Genomic DNA, 19755 nt, shown 5'->3' on the forward strand with positions numbered 1-19755 from the left:
TGATGAGTAATGAATGAAATGGTGGAATAAAGAAAGTGGGAGGAAACGGGAGAACCCGAGAAAACCCACGCACACGATGTTTGTGCACCACAAAGTTCACTTGGCAGGGGCTGGGATCGAACCCGGGACCCCAAGCACCAGAGGTGAACGCTCTACCACTGACACTACAATATTGAATAAAACGCTTTATCAGTAGTCTTTATTGTCGAAAGTAGAGGCATCATTTGGGAAGAGCAAGGGAGCAATTGTGTGCCCCCCACCCCCCGAGTTTAATAAAAATACGCTCTTTTTCAATAAATTATATACTAATATACTAACAAACAAGTGAAATTCTTATGTCGGTGAACATCCTTTAAACCCCCTCCCCCAGCGAAACCAAACCTACTGACGGATTGCAGTTAAAAATTCGAGGTAAAAAAAAAAAAAACCAATTTGTAACATTTACAAAGTGATAATGTATTTTTTTTTATGTTCAAGCGTTGTCATACTAAAGCTATTGCGCGTCTTTCGGAAAGTTAGTTGAACTCAACTAAATTCAAAGTGTTAAGTAGAACCACTTTTTTTTTCTTTTTAGTTAAGAAGAGAGCGCCATCTAGGAACGACTAAACGCAATAACAGTTGTTAGCCTCTCTTGGATGCAAAACTCCTGCCCAACATTTTGATAACAAAACAAGAAACGACGTCGACGCAGACGCCACGCTTCCCACAATAAAAGAGAGCCTTCCTCCATCTTAGAAGAGCAAATAGAAAAGCTTTGTGGGAACAAGTTTGTTTCGACAATTTAAAGAGAAAACACAATTTTCCTTCCCCCAGCACTTCAGGAAAGAAAAATCTTGCGTTGATTTAAAAGAAACATAAAACAAGACATAAACTTGCCTAAATTACTTTTGATTGCGTTGCCAATACGAAAAGAACAGTGCTTCTTTCTTTGTTTTCAACTAGTTCTCATTCCGTCTATCTTGGCAAATCGGCATTTGTTTGTTTTTATGTCAGGATGTAGTTAAGACTTTCCCTTAAAGAGTAAAGCTTGCCACCGACAGTTTCCGAAACCATAGTTTCATGTTGTGAAGACATGTTGAGATATGGTGAATATTTTCCATCACATGTTATAACTAAGTTTTCTTACCTGAAAGTTTGCAGTGAATGTATAATAAAGTTAGGATAAATTATCTATATGTCAGTGGCGAATCTGGAGAAGTCACAGTCTGTAATACTATTATATATATCGTTACAGACCTTAGCTTGCTGTAATAAAATTTCATTATTATTTACCGAACGTGATCTCGCAAATCACGATACGCAAATTTTGCGAAGACCAATACGAAATTGGACTCAAGCTCAATTTTTCCGTATAATTTTCAGACTTGCTCACTAAAATATAATTATTTAAGTAGCATCTAACTAACTAACCATATGGCTTATGGAACCCGGAGGTTCAAAGCCGCGTTCACAAAAGCTCTCCACTGACTTCTATCCTTAGCCAACTGGATCCAGTTTCTACTTTGGATTCCTATCTTTGCGAGATCCATCTTAATATTTCCTCCCACCTGCGCCTAGGTCTTCCTAATGGTCGTTTTCCGATTGGTCTTCCTGTCAAGACTTTGAAACCGTTTCTACTTTCTTCCATTCTAGCTACATGACCTGCCCACCTAAGCTTCCTAGACTTGATGACCCTAACAATGTTTGGTAAACGGTATAAATTATGTAGTTCCTAGTTATGAAGTTTCCGCTATTCCCCATTCCCGTTCCTCTTGGGTCTGAATATTCGTCTCAGGATCTTGTTCTCAAATACTTTCAGTCTGTGTTTTTCTCTCAGAGTAAGCGACCATGTTTCGCAACCATACAGAACAACAGGCATGATTATCGTTTTATATATTTTAAGCTTCAAATTCCTCGACAGAATTCGCGACGACAAGAGATTTTGAACTGAATAATAACACGAATTCCCTGCTTTTAGTCGATATTTAATTTCTTCGTGAATATGATTTTCATCTGTTAATATTGATCCTAGATATTTGAAAGTGTCCACTTTATAAAAAGTAATATTTAATATTTTAACGTATCCATAATTTGCCGTATTACGGTATGTATTTAGTTTTCTCTGCATTTACTTCTAAACCCATGTCCCTGCAAGCGTTTAATAAGAGCTCTGCATTTCTTTCTATTGTTCTCCTATCATCCACTATTAAATTTACATCATCAGCATATGCCATAACCTGGTAAATACCGTTCAATTCTAGGCCCTGGTTGCTATCTTTGATTTTCCTTATCGTGTATTCCAGAACAAAGTTAAATAGTAATGGCGACAACGCATCTCTTTGTTTCAGGCCGTTTTCGATGTGAAACCTCGTGGACAAAAAAAATTCCTATCCGGACTTCACTTTGGGATTCAAAAGAAAGAAAGAAAAGAAAAGAAAGTAAAAAGAAACAAAAAAACAAAGACAAAAGAGTGATAAGAAAAAGAAAAAAGGCATGAAAAAAACACGGATGTTATAAAATAGAGGACCTGCCCATACAACAAAATCTTGAAGCCATACATCACAGTTTAGCCACTCCTACTCTGCCCACTCTGCCCAATAAGATCGGAATGTTTTGAGCCAACAGTCATGGTGGAAACGAAAGTAGCCACTCGCACGATGGCGTAGTCAAGAGTAGCGAATCAGATATGTCGATGCTTCGTTGTTTCTTGGCTTCATTGAGTTAATTGGATGAAGATACATATGGGCAGATCCTGTATTTTATAACATGCTTGGTTAAAACATATTATGAGTGTGCTTACTTCATGAAAGTATTCTCACCGTTTCAACTAGATTGAAATTCATTTCAGGAGAACAAGATTGTGAAATACATACTATTGTGCTTGAAATATTATTGCTTCACTTTGGTGTTACCTCATAGATAGAGAAGGACCTCTGTTGATGGGTTTAATCATGTATGTAGCATTCGGTAATAGATTCTGTTTAGAATACCTAAAAACAAAGGTATTTAAGAATGGTAAATGGTTTAAAAGAAAATAAATTATCAGCAGGTATTTCTTTCGAGACCGAGTAACTAATGCACATGATTCCGAGTTCGATTCCAGGTGAGATACTGGTCTCGGAGTCAGTGGTGGTTTTAGAAACTAAAAACTGTAGGGTCAGCTAGAACCCAGACTATGATAATTATATCATGAGTTTACTATAAACTTTCAAAAACGTATAAATAATAGCTTCAGTTACTTTTTGTCATTTAAAAAACTCGGGGGTTAGGCCCTAAACCCCGGAAGCAGTTATTGCTGTTCGAGAATGGCGTGGATTTTTTTTTTTTTTTTTTTTTTTTGAATCTGTTAGCAACCGAAATTGGCGTGTCACCGTCCGTTGTCTGTACCGGGCACTGTAGAACAGACGCTGGTTTGAATGTCAAGCAACATAAATCGTACAGGATTTCTATTTTTTTTTTTCTTCAGAAAACATGATCCAGGAGTGCGGGTGTATATGTAAAATCAAACGTGAGAAGCTGGACTGGAACACCATTTGCTAAATTACGTGACGTACACAGTACGTAACACTGGCATGCAATCGCAATGCCTGGAAGAAATACTGATCCCAACAAACGCTAGTAAGCATATATAATTACGTGTGGTTGACTCCAACTGTTACCTTGAATACAGTCAAAATACTTTTCTTTTTTCATCTCTCTCAATTTTCGATTATGTAATTGATCAGCATCAAGCATTAATTGTTGAAAATATGGCATTGGACAATATATTGTATTATGTTATTTACATTGTTCTGTTTACTTAAAGCAAGCAAATTTAAAATGGACTTGAGTGTTAACAAATAAAAGTTAACCACATATCATTTTCTGTGTAATATTAAGCTTAAATTTAATTCGTTCATTGTTTGCTTTCATTTTTATCTATACCAGCGTTTCCCAACCTTTTTCAACTTGCGGCACACTACAGGTGTAACTTGAATTCTCGCGGCACACCCATATATATATATATATATATATATATATATATATATATATATATATATATATATATATATATATATATATATATATATTACCGTGGTATTTTAATGTGATTACTAATTTCCTTCTTACAGAGAAGAAAGCTCGATCACTGATTTTCCCCCGTGCTAAATCATTATACTTATTTTTCATTCTAATTTTAAAATAGAAAACAATAGCAATGAAATATAGGACTCGGGTTTTTAAAAATCCACTTTCTCTTTCGAAAACTGTATCTAACCTCTAACTAAAAGGGAAGATCACTAAATAACGAACAAATAAACAAATCTCCTATACTTTTAAAACACAAATGTAGGTAATTTGTATGCATGCTTTCTTTGTTGAATTTATTGAATGATATGTTAAAATTTCAAGTTACGAAATAGTCTGCAACAATAAAGAAGTAATAATGGTCATGACAATGATAAATACGTTTTTCAACATTAAAAATGTACAGAAAAGTAACACAGTATGAAATTTAAAATTGTAGATTTATAGTAGAGGTTCATAGTAATGTGAAATATAAATATACATTTTCCCCTGTCTTGCAATTTGGTTCGTATAGAATTAATAATTTGTTTCGATTTTTTCGCGGCACACCAGCGGCCCATTCGCGGCACACCAGTGTGCCGCGGCACACCGGTTGGGAAACGCTGATCTATACTATACATTAATTTTCGCAGTATAAAGTTGACTTTACGTGCACTCTAGCGGCGATTTTAATATTCTTTAAAACAGGAATAATAGCGAAACGCACGGAAAGATGGCACCACAGTGTATTGTATGCTCTGGATAACTGGTTTATTCTACTAGAACATCAATATTTACTTCTCGAATTGGAGAAGGGGTGGAATTAATTTGCTACTACTACTATTATTATTATTTTATGACCAGTACCTCTGTACATTATAGGTTAAACTTTTATTATTTACTTGGTTTATTTGGCGTGGGAGGCCCGGGTTCGATACCCGGCGGGAGCTCATGTGGTTCGGATTCCACGTTAATCAGTAGTTTCACGTCTCATATAGCCTCGCTGCTGAACGGGACGTTAAACTCAAAATCAACTCAACTCAACTTGGTCTATTAAAAAAAAGACATTCATGGCCACTATAATCATTATCCATTTTCAAATAACATGCTTCACTACTGTTTTTGCTATTACTACTGTCCTCATGAATTGAAAGCCAGTGGTCCTATCCTTTCCTGTTGACTATGGTGAAAGGCTATAATGTTTTCACCTGAAGTGAACTCAGTTATAAGGAAGTTACATGCAACCTCTATGCCCCTCGACCATTCACCCCCATCTAAAGTTACTAGTAACTCCATATTCCAAATAAAGGGCGTAACCATTTGGGTGGGTGCTAGCTATGGATAACAAAAGAAATTCAAATAATTAAATTGAAATAATACAGTTTACCATCATCATCATCATCATAGGTATTCTGCCATTATTGACAGGTCATTTGCCGTAAATGAAATTCCTTCTCTTTTTTTTCTGAATTTTCTGAAAAACTGAATTTTCTCTTCCTCTTCTTAATAATATCTAAAATTGTTATCTTCTTTCCCCACTATTTCCAACACCTTCTCATTCGTTTTTCGTTCGACCCACCTAATTTTTCGCACTCACATTTCGAAAGATTCCAGTTGACTGTCATCGCTTTTGCGTAATATTCATTTTCTGGCGTATATAGTACCCAATTCTCTAGGTGAATACGAAATTTTCTATGTAGAAAAATAGGAGTCAAAGTTTTACAACATTGAAAACGCAGCGTTGAATTATATGTTGAGAGCAGAAAAAATGGCTATTGAAGAGATTTTTAATTTTTCTTTGATACCTTGTAACTATACAAAATAGAGTCAGGTCTTTTCTGCAGTTATCGATTGAATTATAGCTAATTGGTGGAAATCTAACTCTGGCAGCAATGAAAGAAGCAAATGTCTCGACATTTTTCAGTGAATCACACAAGATGGTGAACGTAAATAAGAAACTATTATATTTTTAATTATAACTTGATTACATACTGTTTCCTAAGCTATTTTACACCAAAATCTGGAATTCTTTCTTAAAATCTTTACTAAGAATTACGGAGTTCTTCGTAACAGCGTCGTTACACTTTTCTTTTCTGCTGAAAAATTTTATAAAGTATCATCGTCTGAGATTCAACACCGCGTATCTCCAATTTTGGCGAATTTGAGTTTTTGACACCATTATAATCAGTATGGGATAGCATACAATCTATTTAAGTAGTACACCTATATCTCGACAAATGGCTCTGTTATTCCCCTCAAAGTAATACCGCGTATAATGGGGCTAAAGCTAGTTTTCAAACAGTTTTTTTTTTTCTCTCCTGTAAAATTGGTGAAATGTTACTTACGCGGTATTGTATCTCAGACAATGGTATGTAACTTATCGTAATGATTAAACTCTTCTATCATACGTACAGATAGAATCTTCATTTTAAAATACTGTTGACTGTTTAGCTAAATCCAGTTTGTGGTTAAATCTAACCATTTTTACATGTTATTTGGTCAGTAAAAATGTGGTCAATTCTGTGGTCGAAGTTGGCAAATTCTACCCATGTATGTTAAGGGTAGTTGATGATCTTTCGAATTGAAACTTGTCTAAAATTTTGAATATAAATAAAGACAAAATAAAGTATTATTTGTTATTGGAATAGCCCTTTCCTCGTTGTAGTACTTACATTGTCATACTACCATCTATTTTATGTATCTCATTTATCACTCTCGTTTATTACCAGGGCCTAACAGCAAATCGGGATTCTGAAAATCCACCTTCCAGGCTCATTAGTTTAGTATGTAACAGAGTTAAATTAGTATGTAACACGCAGTGGCGGCTAATGTTAGTGTTGCAGCGTTGCGCAACGACCAAAGTATTTCAAGAAAAAAATATTATCAATAGTAGTAAAGAACAGAAAAAATACTTTTTAATACTTGCATATATACACTTTAAATAACATTTTTTTACTTCTGTAACTGTCCGTTCCGTTAATCCATTTTAAAAAGCGAAAAATAATCCATCACAGAGTCTCTAATTTATATTGTGTTGCAGCGAGCATGCAACGACCAGATTCCTTCAGCGCGGGAATTGGAGCAAGTCTCCTTAAGTCTGGCTTAAGTCTCCTTTCCCCTATCTCAGAAGTTAAAGGGACTGGTCGTTGCAGTGCTTCTGCAACATAGCACGATTTCCAGTGAACGAGAAAGTTTTTAACGCTAAATAAGATTTCTGAATTTTCTTTCACTAGCAATTAACAAATGGAATTTGTTTTTATGCATTCATATTTTTAAATAACGGGACCATACTGAAGCAAATCAATATAATGACAATTGTAAAATTGCAAAATAAAAAAGAAATTATCTAGTAGAGGAGAAAACAAACGAAAGTAGGCCCACATTTACAAGTTAATTCTTAGCTTATATTGATAATGAAGGCTTCTTCTACAGTAATTTGTGAACCAAATATTAATAAGTCAGTATGTAGAATCGCTCCCCCCCCCCCTCCTCTGTGGATAGTATTTTAGTACAAACATATTTCTTTTATAAAATAAGTATATTTTATACTCTTGGTAATTTCCACATAAAACTGTATGATGGGGAACGCCACATTGAATTTGGGACTAATTAGCAATGATCAGGGGCGTAGCCAGGAGGGGGTTCACCGGGTCCGGACCTCCCAAAAATTTCGAAACTTGGCTAACATTTGTAGACTTTTCTAACGAACTATACTTGTTTAACAGAGAAACGATTGATATAGGCTAAATATTTTATTTTACGCCTCATCATGTACTCTTTCTTTTCTTATAGAAATAATCGTTCTACCATTTTTTCTAAAAATATAGGTGACAGTAAGTAAGAATTGCTTATTGTCTTTTCTGGTGCAGAATAAGACAGGTTCCATATTATGTAGACGTATTGGACCTCCCTCAAATAGTTTGGACCCCTCCCAGTTAACATTTCTGGGTGTAGAAATGGCAGTGCTGTTTGTTTTGGTGTTCTTTGATTTTTTTGGCTTCTGTTACATGCTGATCCTTCATCTGGCGGGTTTCAAGGTTTCCTTTCCAGAACATATCACAGTGGTAAGCATTGTTTCGCCTCATGTGGAAGTATATTGTGTTCATCGTGCATTGTGTAACAAGCAAGACGGATGACTTGGAATGTAGTTTCTTCTTTTACGCACATGTGTGTGTGTGTGTTGATGTATGAATATGTGACATTCGGAATTCATATACCAGTACCTATTTTGTATCAGCTGTTTTGGTTTTTAATTATTAGGTTCAATTTTATTGTGTGTGCTTTAATTCTGTAAATAACCTACAAATTCTGAATGAATTGTATACCATGACTTCTGTAAATAACTTACAAAAAACATTGACCAGCTTTCAACTGAGGAAAAATTTGCAACTGAGGCTTAGACCAAACAAGCAAAGGGCAATTCAGGAATAAATTTACAGGCTATCTTATGCAGTAGTGTTGTTTGCACCAGATACATTTCCTCAATTTATTTTAAATTTTCCTGGATAAACTGTGAATAAAGTGTGTTCAATGTACATTTTTTTATAACACTAATCTCTGGTACGAACTTTCTTCAGTCAGCGCTGAAGAGGAATTCGGATCACTGTCAGGGACTTAGTTTGCTAGAATGAATCGTTCGCAATAATCCAGAAAAAAATATTTAGTGAATCTACAAATCTTCTGAAATTAATATTAACTGTACTTATGGCGTCAGCAAAATAAGAAAAGCTTTTTTCCACATCGAAAAGAATTGACACTTTCAAGGAATTGAATGTCCCAAGAAAGGTTATCACCATTGGTTATGCTTTCCATCGAAAAAGACCTGACAATAAGAATACCGGAGTTCAACCAGCATGTATTAGACAGATTTACTCCAATCAAAGAGAGGAGAATGAACTTACTAATTAATTAAGGTGATTAATCGGATAAAATGTTCTGCATTTTTTATTTTTTAAAAACATAATTTTATTTAATTTAACATGTCACATAGCATTTGCATCTAAAGTTATGATGATTAGTCAATGAGTCAACTTTATATCTTCTGTCTCTTATCGTTCGTACTGCAACACCCGAAACCACAATCCACCGGCCGCCACTGGTAACACGTGGTCAGTGATGCAAGCTAAGCATGCTGTAGGATTAGTAATTAAATTTCTGCGCTTTCGACATCTACAGGGTCAGTCCTTAAAGTAGTAGGACTGATTTTTTTCTTTTCTTTTTACAGACTGACGGCGGTTACTCAAGTTGGTCTGGTGTTGGTTGAGGTGGTTCTAAGGAAAGACAGGAAGCAGCGCCAGTCGGCTGCCAGCCATAGCAGGGTAATGATCGCTCGTCATCGTAACCTCTGCGAGTGACCCTCGTCACTCTGCGTCATGGCCAATCTTTTGGAACAGGGTTACGCCATCAAATTTTGCGTGAAGCTCGGTAAAACTGGGAAAGAGATTCCTGAAATGATTAAGACGGTGTACGGTGATAACGCCATTCGAAGATCGAATGTGTTTGAGTAGCACAATATGTTTAGGGAGGGGAGAGACGAAGTTGAAGACGCTGCACGGTCAGGACGACCTTCGAGCTCCAAAGCGGAGGAAAATGTTGCAAGAGTGAAGAATTTGCTGGACAGTGACCGAAGATTAACTGTTCGCATGCTTGCCGATGAACTTGGCATGCTAAAACCCAAGTTCACGAAATTGTGCACGAGCAATTGCAAATGAGGAAAATTTTTGTAAAGTTGGTGCCGCGAGTGCTGACAGGCGAGCAAAAGGACGTTCGCAAACGGATCTGCCAGGACATTCTCGAAGAAGTGAGTGAAAATCCAAACTTGTTAGACAATGTGGTGACTGGGGACGAGACGTGGACGTTTGAGTATGACCCTGCGAACAAACGTCAAAGCGCGGAATGACACACCCGAAATTCCCCACGTCCCAAAAAGGCGCGCATGACGAAATCAAAAGTGAAAAGCATGCTCATTTGCTTTTTCGATTCACAAGGAGCGATCCACGGACAGACTGTCAATGCAGTTTTTTATCTCCAGGTCCTGGAACGGCTGAGCAAACGCATCGTCCGCGTCCGCCCAGCCATCGCCAACTCCTGGCTACTGCATCATGACAATGCGCCGAGCCATACAGCCTTCCGAGTGGTGGCGTATCTGGCCCAACATAACTTTGCAACCTTGCCTCAGCCACCCTACAGTTCCGACCATGCCCCACCAGACTTTTTCCTCTTCCCCCGCCTCAAAACCACCCTGAAAGGGCATCATCATTTCTCGGTGGAAGCATTACAACCGGCCGTGACGAGGCAGCTGAACAGTATTGCAGTTTCAGCCTTCCAGGAAGAGTATGGAAACTGGAAATCCCGCTGGCAGCGGTGTGTGGATGTAGGAGGATCATATTTCGAAAAATATTAAGCGTAAATGTTATTTCTGTCAATATCTTATTTCTAATTGACTCAGTCCTACTACTTTAAGGGCTGACCCTGTATGAGCATGTTAGCCAGTCGCGCATGAGGAATGACGTCCCTCGGCGATCACACTATCGGAGGAAAGAGAAGGAAGAAAGGGAAGAAGATGAAGAAAACCTCACTTAGGTCAGGGATGACTGTTTTGAAAAAGCTTTTAAACTTTTTCGACCGCGTGTCGCCACTGGGAAAGCGTGCTGTAAATATTTTAATTTCTAAGTATGGGTTATAAATGACAGTAAGCCTATTTGATTTAAGAATACCAAGCATATTACAACAGCGGTAGAGTAAAATTATGACATAATTCGCTTGCTATATTTATTTATTTATTTGTTAAATTATGTTGCTGTAAATTTAAGTAGCCTACAATTTTTGAAGATTTTAACCTTTCTTTTTTTGTTAGATTTATTAGGACCCTAGAGGAACGGAAATGGGGAATAGCGGAAACATAATAAGCAACTACGTAATTTATAGAGTTCATCAAATATTGTTAGAGTCATCAAATCTAGAAGGCTCAGGTGGGCAGGTCATGTAGCCAGAATAGAAAAAAGTAGGAACCCTTTGAAAGCTTTAACTCATAATCCAATTGTGTAGCCCAGTTGCAAAACTCGTTATGTCCTTACTAAACAATTTTTCAGAAACCGCAAAAAACGGTCATTTTTATATGAAAGTGAATAGAGCAATTTTCTTTTTTTTTTCCTAAAGTTGTATCATATTAATGCGCATTTGAGGATAAGACCCGATAAAAATTCACTAATATTGTACAAAGTTATTAAAGAAAAACGTTTGGACATAACGTTCTTGGCAACAGTATTGTGGACGTAACGAGTTCTGCAACAGTATGGACATAATGAGTTCTGATTCACTACACCCAATGGACATAAAAATTGGCATTTTTTTTTTTAGCTAAATGTTGTTAATAAGGTATTGAAATAAAGTATAATTAAGTAAAAATAATAAAGACTGATTCATTTCACACAGTCGTGTTTTATTTATACAGAAATAAAGAATGTAACAAGATTCTTATAATGGGTTGTGCATCACACAAGTCCATCATTTTCGTCATTCAAGTCCCCAACAACAGATTCGATAGCAGGTGTTTCCATCAGATGTTCTTGCTCCTCAAAAATTTCCGTGAAGAAAGTAAGAGTTTCTTGTTTGTTCCAAGAATCACCATAGTGTTTACTTAAGAGTGTCTTAATGTCTTTAATTTTGGATTTTTTTTTTCAAGCAGACGTCTTTACCAAGAACTGTTGGTTGGATGTTTCCGATAGCTTTACCACGTTTCAAAATGCTCCTGCCTTCTCCAAAATCAATGTTGTAGTTCATTTCCCCTGTTATCATGTAATTCCCTTTTGCTATTTTTCTTACGACAACTCGTCTACAACGTTGCAGTTTGAAATGCCATTGGCTGGGATCTTTCAAAACCTGAGATACGGACTTCTTCCAGTCAAGAACTTGGCAGTCTTTTCAAAAATGGTAAATCGTGACATGATTTTCGAATAGTTTCAAATAATCTTCATCGGTAATTAATGTAGCATGCTTCTTTACATCAGACTCAATGCGGCACAACGGGGAAAATCAAGGTTATATCCTTCAAGTTAGGAGGTGCATTCTCGCTTAAAAATTTGCATAGCATTCCTACTAATACCTTATTTTTATTTTGCCCACCGCAACCATCTGCAATAAGTCTTATGCTGCTGTAACTTCTCAAATTGGTAGGCATTAATCGATTATATAAAGCTGATGCTATTTGGTTCGACCCCTTGGGATACTCATTTTCAAGCCAAACATAAGAAAATGTTTTGTCTTTACTTTGCGGACTTTTGGAACTTCCCTCACACACTGTAAAGTTGTACAAATAAAATTGACGCATGTAATACGCAGCCTGATCTGGAATTTTGGAAGTGGGCTGATTTTTTTGACAATCAAAACTGAACATTACTTCATTATCTTTCAAATTACGAGCATGCTCGTAAAAAAAAAAAAAAAAAAAAAAAAACTCTGCCTTCATTTTATGAACATTAAGTTCGGACCTGAGGCTTTCTTTCTGACTTACATGTCTACAAGATTTAATTTTCTCGTTCAATGGTAAACATTGTGAACAAACGTCGGTTGCTGGTGATCCAAATCCTATGTTGTAATCAGTAACAAAATACGAAAATATTCGTACTTTACTTGCATGTCTGGCTCATGAAACTTATTATATTGCTGCCAAAGCGACTTGATTGTCGGTTCACTGGATAAGTACTGACGTGTAGTATTTTTATTACAAGAGTAATGTGACTCTAGCACTTCTATGACTCAACAAACTGCTTTACGGCCTTTCTTCTATTATGAAAGGGGCCTGATTTCCGGTCACCACCCCTTATGTCAGTAGGAATGTCACCGGCTTCTAAAAACTTTCTACATAAAGCCTGAACCCTGTCTCTGAATATCCATAAAGTTTTAATGAAAAGTTCTTAACATACGGGAACATTTTCAGTTTTACCAGATTTCAAGGAAGGTAAGAAATATTCAGTTGTTACCTTATTTCTGCAGTAATGATCCTGTCCACTTCGTGATTGACTACGTACTGGGGTATGAACTTTGACACGCCTCAAAATGAAGTTGTTCTGAAAGTGTCTGTCCGGGTTACTGTACAATTTCTGATGCATCCGTCTTACATCCTGATAGCTCAGCTCACTGCATCGAAACGCTTTGCTACTTTTATGATTGCAGGAACCAGGTGGTGGAGGTAAAGAAGGTGCTGAATATCTGTAACAAAATAGGTACTGATTTAGTTAATTATTTTTAATAATATGAGATAGCAATAAATAAAGAGAATATAATTTCAAGTTGTGGCCCCCACATTAAAAAAAAAAAAAAAAAAATCTATGATCATAGCTACAGTAAACAATGTTATCTGACATATTTAGTAGAGGGTTAACAATATGGTGAGCTATACACATGTTTACATTTGACTGCACTGAAATCACTTTAATTCGCAAAGATTATAATATCGTTTACTAACAAAAGCTTGTAAACTACTATAAAACGTACAAGGAAGCCTACAGAAAGTATCTGTTACAAAATAAAGAGGTTTTCTTAGAAATTCTAAAAGAATTACTTTTGAAACAAATTATTTAAAATGTTTACACCACAATGAGAAGGGCTTACTGCGTTACTTACAATATGGTCGTTTTTTTTTTTTTTTTTTTTTTTAATTTCATAAATTCACATTCATAGGAACAAAAGTTTTCAGAAAATAGGAATTAAACGTACCTCATTCGTTTAGCCACAATTTCTTTTCCAGTTGTCCTTCAGAGTACATTTCTTCTTTCCTTTACCAAAATTAGCTTCTTGTACTTTCAAAGGATTCATTTCAAAGTAATGAAAACTTCTTTGAGTGTCAAACACTTCAAATTCTCGTCAGCTACAATAACCTACAACTGCGCGCCAATTGATAACAATGGAGGGAAACTCAGCAAACAACAGGACAACCAACTTTTGATAAGTGGCAATGTAGAATTACCAACTTCTGAAATCATAGTTTAGAAAACAGAAAAAGTCTTTCGCTTTGACGAACGGACTTAACGCACTTTGATCCAGTATAATCTAGATAGCATAACAATAGCACTGCACAAAACGAATTATGTTCCAGTATTATAGTGGACATAACGGCTTGTGAAATAGTACAGACGATGGACAAAACGAGTTTTGCAACAGTTCCAGTTCTTTGAGGCTACTTTTCTATGAGATAAAATGAAAATGGCAACGATTTGATTTTCTCATAATGTGCGTAACGGTTAAAAGAACATGGTGATGTTGAAATCTGATTTTTTTTAAAAAAATGGATATAATGAGTTTTGCAACTGGACTACTCAATTGGAAAACGACCATTAGGAAGACCTAGCCGCAGATGGGAGGACAATATTAAGATGGATCTCGCAGAGATAGGAATACAAAGTACAAACTGGATCCAGTTGGCTAAGGATGGAAGTCAGTGGAGAGCTTTCGTAAACGCGGCATTGAACCTCCAAGTACCATAGACCATAGACTTAGTTAGTTAGTTTTAGTTATTATTAACTGAAACGTCTATATATTTATAAGCATTTTTTTAAATCAAGCTCGAACTTTTACTTACCAAAACGATTACACAAAAAATTAAGAAAGCTAAAAAAAAAAAAAAAAAAAAGTCCAAAATACCAATCTGAGAAAAGGAATGTGCAACATGGGATACTATGAAAATATTCTACAAAATTCATTAAAAGTAGTAGTAACTGAAATATTTCGAAACTTAAAAGCTGATCATAAAATCTTACGAATACAGACGTTCAAATAAATCTTGGCCACCCACCTTGCTTCAAAACCGTCATATTCAGAGAAGCGTACATAGGAAATCCAAATACATTAGTTCTCAATAAAGTTTTCAATAGGCCAAAAAAAAAAAAAAAATCATATTTGTTTAATTCCTGCTCTAGGTAAGATTACAGTGGTTTGTAAAGAGACCTAAGTGGCCAAGTTTTTTTTTTTTTTTTTTTTTTTTTTTTTGGAACGCGACTGCATGAAAGTAGTCCTTAACAATAAACTAAATAAAACAAAAGATAACATGCATGGACCATATACCTGAAAAATTGTGGAAGTAGCTGTCGTTTAAATACATGTTACATTCAAAGTGTAGGCTCAAGTAATTTATTTGTAAAAGTCACAATTATCATAAGCACCTTTTTACATAGTACAGCCATTCATTGCAAGCCCAGCACTGGCATATCATGTATATCATCCACTTTTTACCACGTTGATTTAGAGAAAATTTGGATCAGCAGAACACACTCTGCATCATCTTCCTTACTCAGTTCTCATCCAAATCAAAATTTGTTTGATCAAATTTTGATGTAGAAAACTTTCAAGATTCTATGCAGAGGTTGCAAAAATATAGAGATGTTACGTCCTGGTAGGCAGTATCTCCAAGTTTCTTGAGTGAGAGTAATGGCCGTTAAGATTAAGTAAAAGGGAGAATTCGCAGATAGTTCCATGTTTTCCATTCAACATCCAAATAAGTCTGTGAGGAGATTCCATTTTAATTCATGCAAATGGGTAGCAAGCTCCTATTGCTTTTACAGGAGCACCACATATAATATGATTAGACCACTTCTAATTCCGAAAAATTATCATTGAGGAACATAGTAGCCGTTGCTCCCATACATCAGTCTAGCGTTATGAACGAACCTCTATTTGTTGACGTAATTACATTTACCTGGTGTTTTTCTTTAGGCACAAGAACTTGAGGAATCATGACACTGTCAGACACGTCTTATCTATGTTGAAAATGCGATCAGGAAGAAAGTTACATTTGTCTACCTCTGATTATAAAGATTAAAGAAAGGAGTGCCGTTTTCTTTCTTTTTTTTTTAAAGCTATCTGTTGCTCGAAATGAAATCATCGAGTTTTACGTCCCACGGATATGCCGGTGAGGCTAAAGGAGACGCTGATGACGAGTAATGAATGAAATGAAGAAAGTGGGAGAAACCCGAAGAAACCCGCGCAAACAGCGCTTATCCACCACAAAGTTCACTTGTGGGCGTGGGCTGGAATCGAACCCGGGATCCCAAGCACCAGAGGTGAACGCTCTACCACTGAGCCACCGCGGACCCTCTCTGTTGCCCGAGACACTGTTAGTTTCCTCTGGTGTATTTTCAAAAATATTTCAGTTTAACGTTCCACGTTTACGCGTTTTAGCTAAGGGAGACGATGATGGTGGAATGAGAAAGTGGGAGGATACGAGAGTACTCCAAGAAAACCCACGGACTCGATGTTGTCCACCACAAGCTTACTTAGCCAGAATCGAACCAGGGACCCTACGCACCAAAAGTAAGCGCTCTGTCACTGAGCCATCGTGCCCACCACCACCATTTTCGGAAATAATCTCAGACATGTCCATGTCTTTTCTGCAAATACTTAAACCTTAGAAAGAAAATTTCCTAACTGTTTCAATCAGCTCACTGATATGCTGTAATTCTCAATCGCGAAGTGTTACTCCAAAATATTTACTTCCCAAAAATAGCAAATATTGCACCATGTCTTCCTCTGTCTTCCTAGTTAGATAGGTTTTCTTCCTAGCATCTCTAAAATATATTACTTCTTGGGAAGCGTCAATGAATCGATTACAAAGGAAAACATATTGTTCGAGGTAACAGGGTGGGGTAGGGCCCGGGCCCCCCTCTGGCTCAAAAAATGTATATGTAATATAACAAACCACGTGCATTAAACACCAGACGTAATATAGCAACTATGGAGATGGGCCCCTCCCTAGAAAATTTTCTTCGGGCGCCCCCTGACCTTCAAACATTCAATTCGTCTGTTTCTCACATCTTGAATTGAATGTATCATTGCTTCCTGGTCCCATGTCCTGTGTACCCGATTCATCTCATAAAACTAAAGAAAAATAAGGTGTGATAATCTAAGTATGAAATAATACTCCATATTTAAAATCTCATGGTAATCTACTCTACTCCTCACCATGTTTTTTTTTTCCATAGCCACAAAATTCGTGCGTAACGTAATGTAGCACTTCTATTATGAATCTATCTTAGATATTTACCTAAAGCCTGAATTTTGCGTTACTTTACTTCTATTATCTTAGAAGCGTTAAAGTAACGTTAAGTGCTGGTCAGCAAAGATCTAATCTTTGATTACCAATAAGTCTCCCTAATCACAAATTAACGCACAATGTGTAACTCTGTTCCTTCTACATTAGACAACAATGCTTTTGGCCCCTGAATTTCGTTTTGTCACCGGTCGATAAGTTCGAAACCAGATTCACTGACCTCGTCCTAATGCTGACGTAATTGTTATTATAATTAATTAGAGAATATATTATAAAAGTAACTATATTTTCCCAAAAACTAAAAAATGGAAGTATCATGTGCTCACCAGGGCTCGAACCTGGGACCTTCCGCGTGTTAGGCGGATGTGATAACCACTACACCATGAGCACCTACCTACTGCTCACTTGTTTGAGAAAGCTTATAAGGTACTTCAGGTGACCGGACAAAGTTTTGTTGCAATAAGATTTTATGGATTTCTCTTTTCGGTGTTATCATGTGCTTTATACCTTCTGCTTACGTCATTGAAATCATGGTCTGATTTAAGAACGATTGATAAAATCACTGTAAGACACAGATTATCTTCTTCTTCTTCTTTTTTTTTATGACGGAGAGATAACGTACATTTTCTTGATAGTTACCCTATACAATACGTCCGAAATGAGTCCGTACGTCAAAGCACGTTTATAATACATATAATTTTCCGATAATACATTAGCCTATACCTACAATAATGACTTAATAACATCTATAATCTGTATTAATAATATTTTATTCTGAGTGCCTCTGGTGCGTGTAGCCCGAGATTAGATTCTCAGTGACAGAAAATTCTGAGCGTTGACTAACATTGTAAATAAACTGGAATATTCATGATTCAATAAATAAAACTTTTGATGATGTACTCGTGTTTCTTTTATTTGAGTGCCGTTTCAAGCGCACTGACTTCGTTCGAATATCTTCAGAGCAGTGAAGTGATTTCAGACATTTCTCCCGGGGATGAATTTCAATTAAAATACTGGTAGTGCTGCGAAAATAGAAATGGTGTGGGTCAATGAATACATGATCGAAGACTCACTGACCCATCACTCACTGTGACCCATGACTCACTGACCCATCGCACGCCGTGACCCACTAATGATATACTAAATTCTTCACAAAAATTCGGACCCCACTCACTCCTTAGAGCGATATGATCAGCGGCGTAGCGTAAGAGAACGCCGGTATGCCCGGCATCCCCTGTTAATAAGAAAAAGTACGTACTTCATTATATATAAATTGTTTGCTTGTAATTATCACAATTATTTCCACTGCAATCTTCTGGCGCTCTCTCTCGACTTACTTTGACAAGAGGAACCTACGCATGCGCGTCGCTCAGATGCACATTTTCTGTCTTTCCTCCTGTCGTATGCTATTTTCCTCGGGCTTCCAGGCCTACTGAAAGCATCGGGGTTTTCGTCTGCTTTCTATTGAATGCGCATGCGCAATACTTCCCTTCTCACTCCTCCTCATCCCTTGCAACCCTACATTTGCTTTAGATATACGCTGGCATTTTCAAGTATTTCCAACTGTATATATTTTGAACTAAGCTATAGTTTCTGAACAGAACGTACGAGTCCTAATATAAAGGAAATAGAACAAAACGGAAATGGTTAGTTCAACGCATTTTTGAAGCATGCCGGTTATGTAAATAATAGTATTAAAATAGTTATGCCTTAATCACAACTAAATGCATCGTAATTGTAATCTTCACCGTAAAGGAGCTCAAAGACACAGGCATAAATTTAAAGCATTCTGTAGAATTATGATCACCGATCTGGTAGGACAAGAGAGCCACCACTCCCCGTCACTCGCAAAGATTGTGCCAGGGCCCTTCAGTCACTGGCACAAATCTCGGGGACATAAGGGGAACATGTTCCCTACAATCTTGTCCACCTCCCCAATAATCCGATTTGAGATTGTGATGATGATTTCTATCCGACTGCCACAAACGAAACTGATGTCCTTTGACTTGTTTCGTTTTTAAAAAAGAATCGTATTCTTTAATATTTCATTGTCATTAATTATTAGTAGTCTATTTTTAACTATTTGTTTAATTCCTGTGATGCTATTGTGGTAATCATAATTTTGCTCAGATAAGAGTATTGTTGCGCCAGGCCTGATTGATTTTCTTTCATAGTTTTGGGGAAGTCATTATTTGTATTGTTATAAAACAAATGTCCTAAAATTTTAATGTGGATCATTGTGGATGCGTAAGTAGAAACATGTCAATTATTATTATGCATATATTCAAATTTCAGAATGTGCTCACGGCACTGAGTTGTAATAATGATATGTACCACTATTTCATCTACATCATTTGGTATATAATATACTAGTACAACACGTTTACCTCAGAAATCTGATTCATCTACTGTAATATGAGTCTCTTCTCCCCTCCCCCCACAATAAGCCTTAAAATGTACCCTCCTGCCGATGTTATAGACAACTCTGCTTCCCTAATCCTCCAAAGCATTTTTTTCAACTTCATAAATATTTTGAACATCGTTAAAAAAGGAAAGGATTATGGGAACAGTCTTACCCATCCCACGAACGTTAAAGACAGATTTGCGCCCTTGATTTCAGTATCTGGATACAGAAACAGACCCCCAGAGTTGGTTTAAGTGCTTTGTATTTACATCTTCAAATGATA

The 19755-nt window shown here is 36.6% G+C and overlaps 1 non-coding gene across 1 annotated transcript; it reads right to left on the reverse strand.

The window, feature by feature from the left end:
* Positions 1–17385: 17385 nt before the first annotated feature.
* TRNAV-AAC (transfer RNA valine (anticodon AAC)) lies at positions 17386–17458 on the reverse strand. The gene has a single exon. It is a non-coding gene; the product is annotated as a tRNA-Val (tRNA).
* Between the last annotated feature and the right edge of the window lie 2297 nt (positions 17459–19755).

Source organism: Thermobia domestica, chromosome 13 (assembly GCF_964235325.1).
Source record: "Thermobia domestica chromosome 13, izTheDome1.hap1.1, whole genome shotgun sequence".
Lineage (NCBI taxonomy): Eukaryota > Metazoa > Arthropoda > Insecta > Zygentoma > Lepismatidae > Thermobia > Thermobia domestica.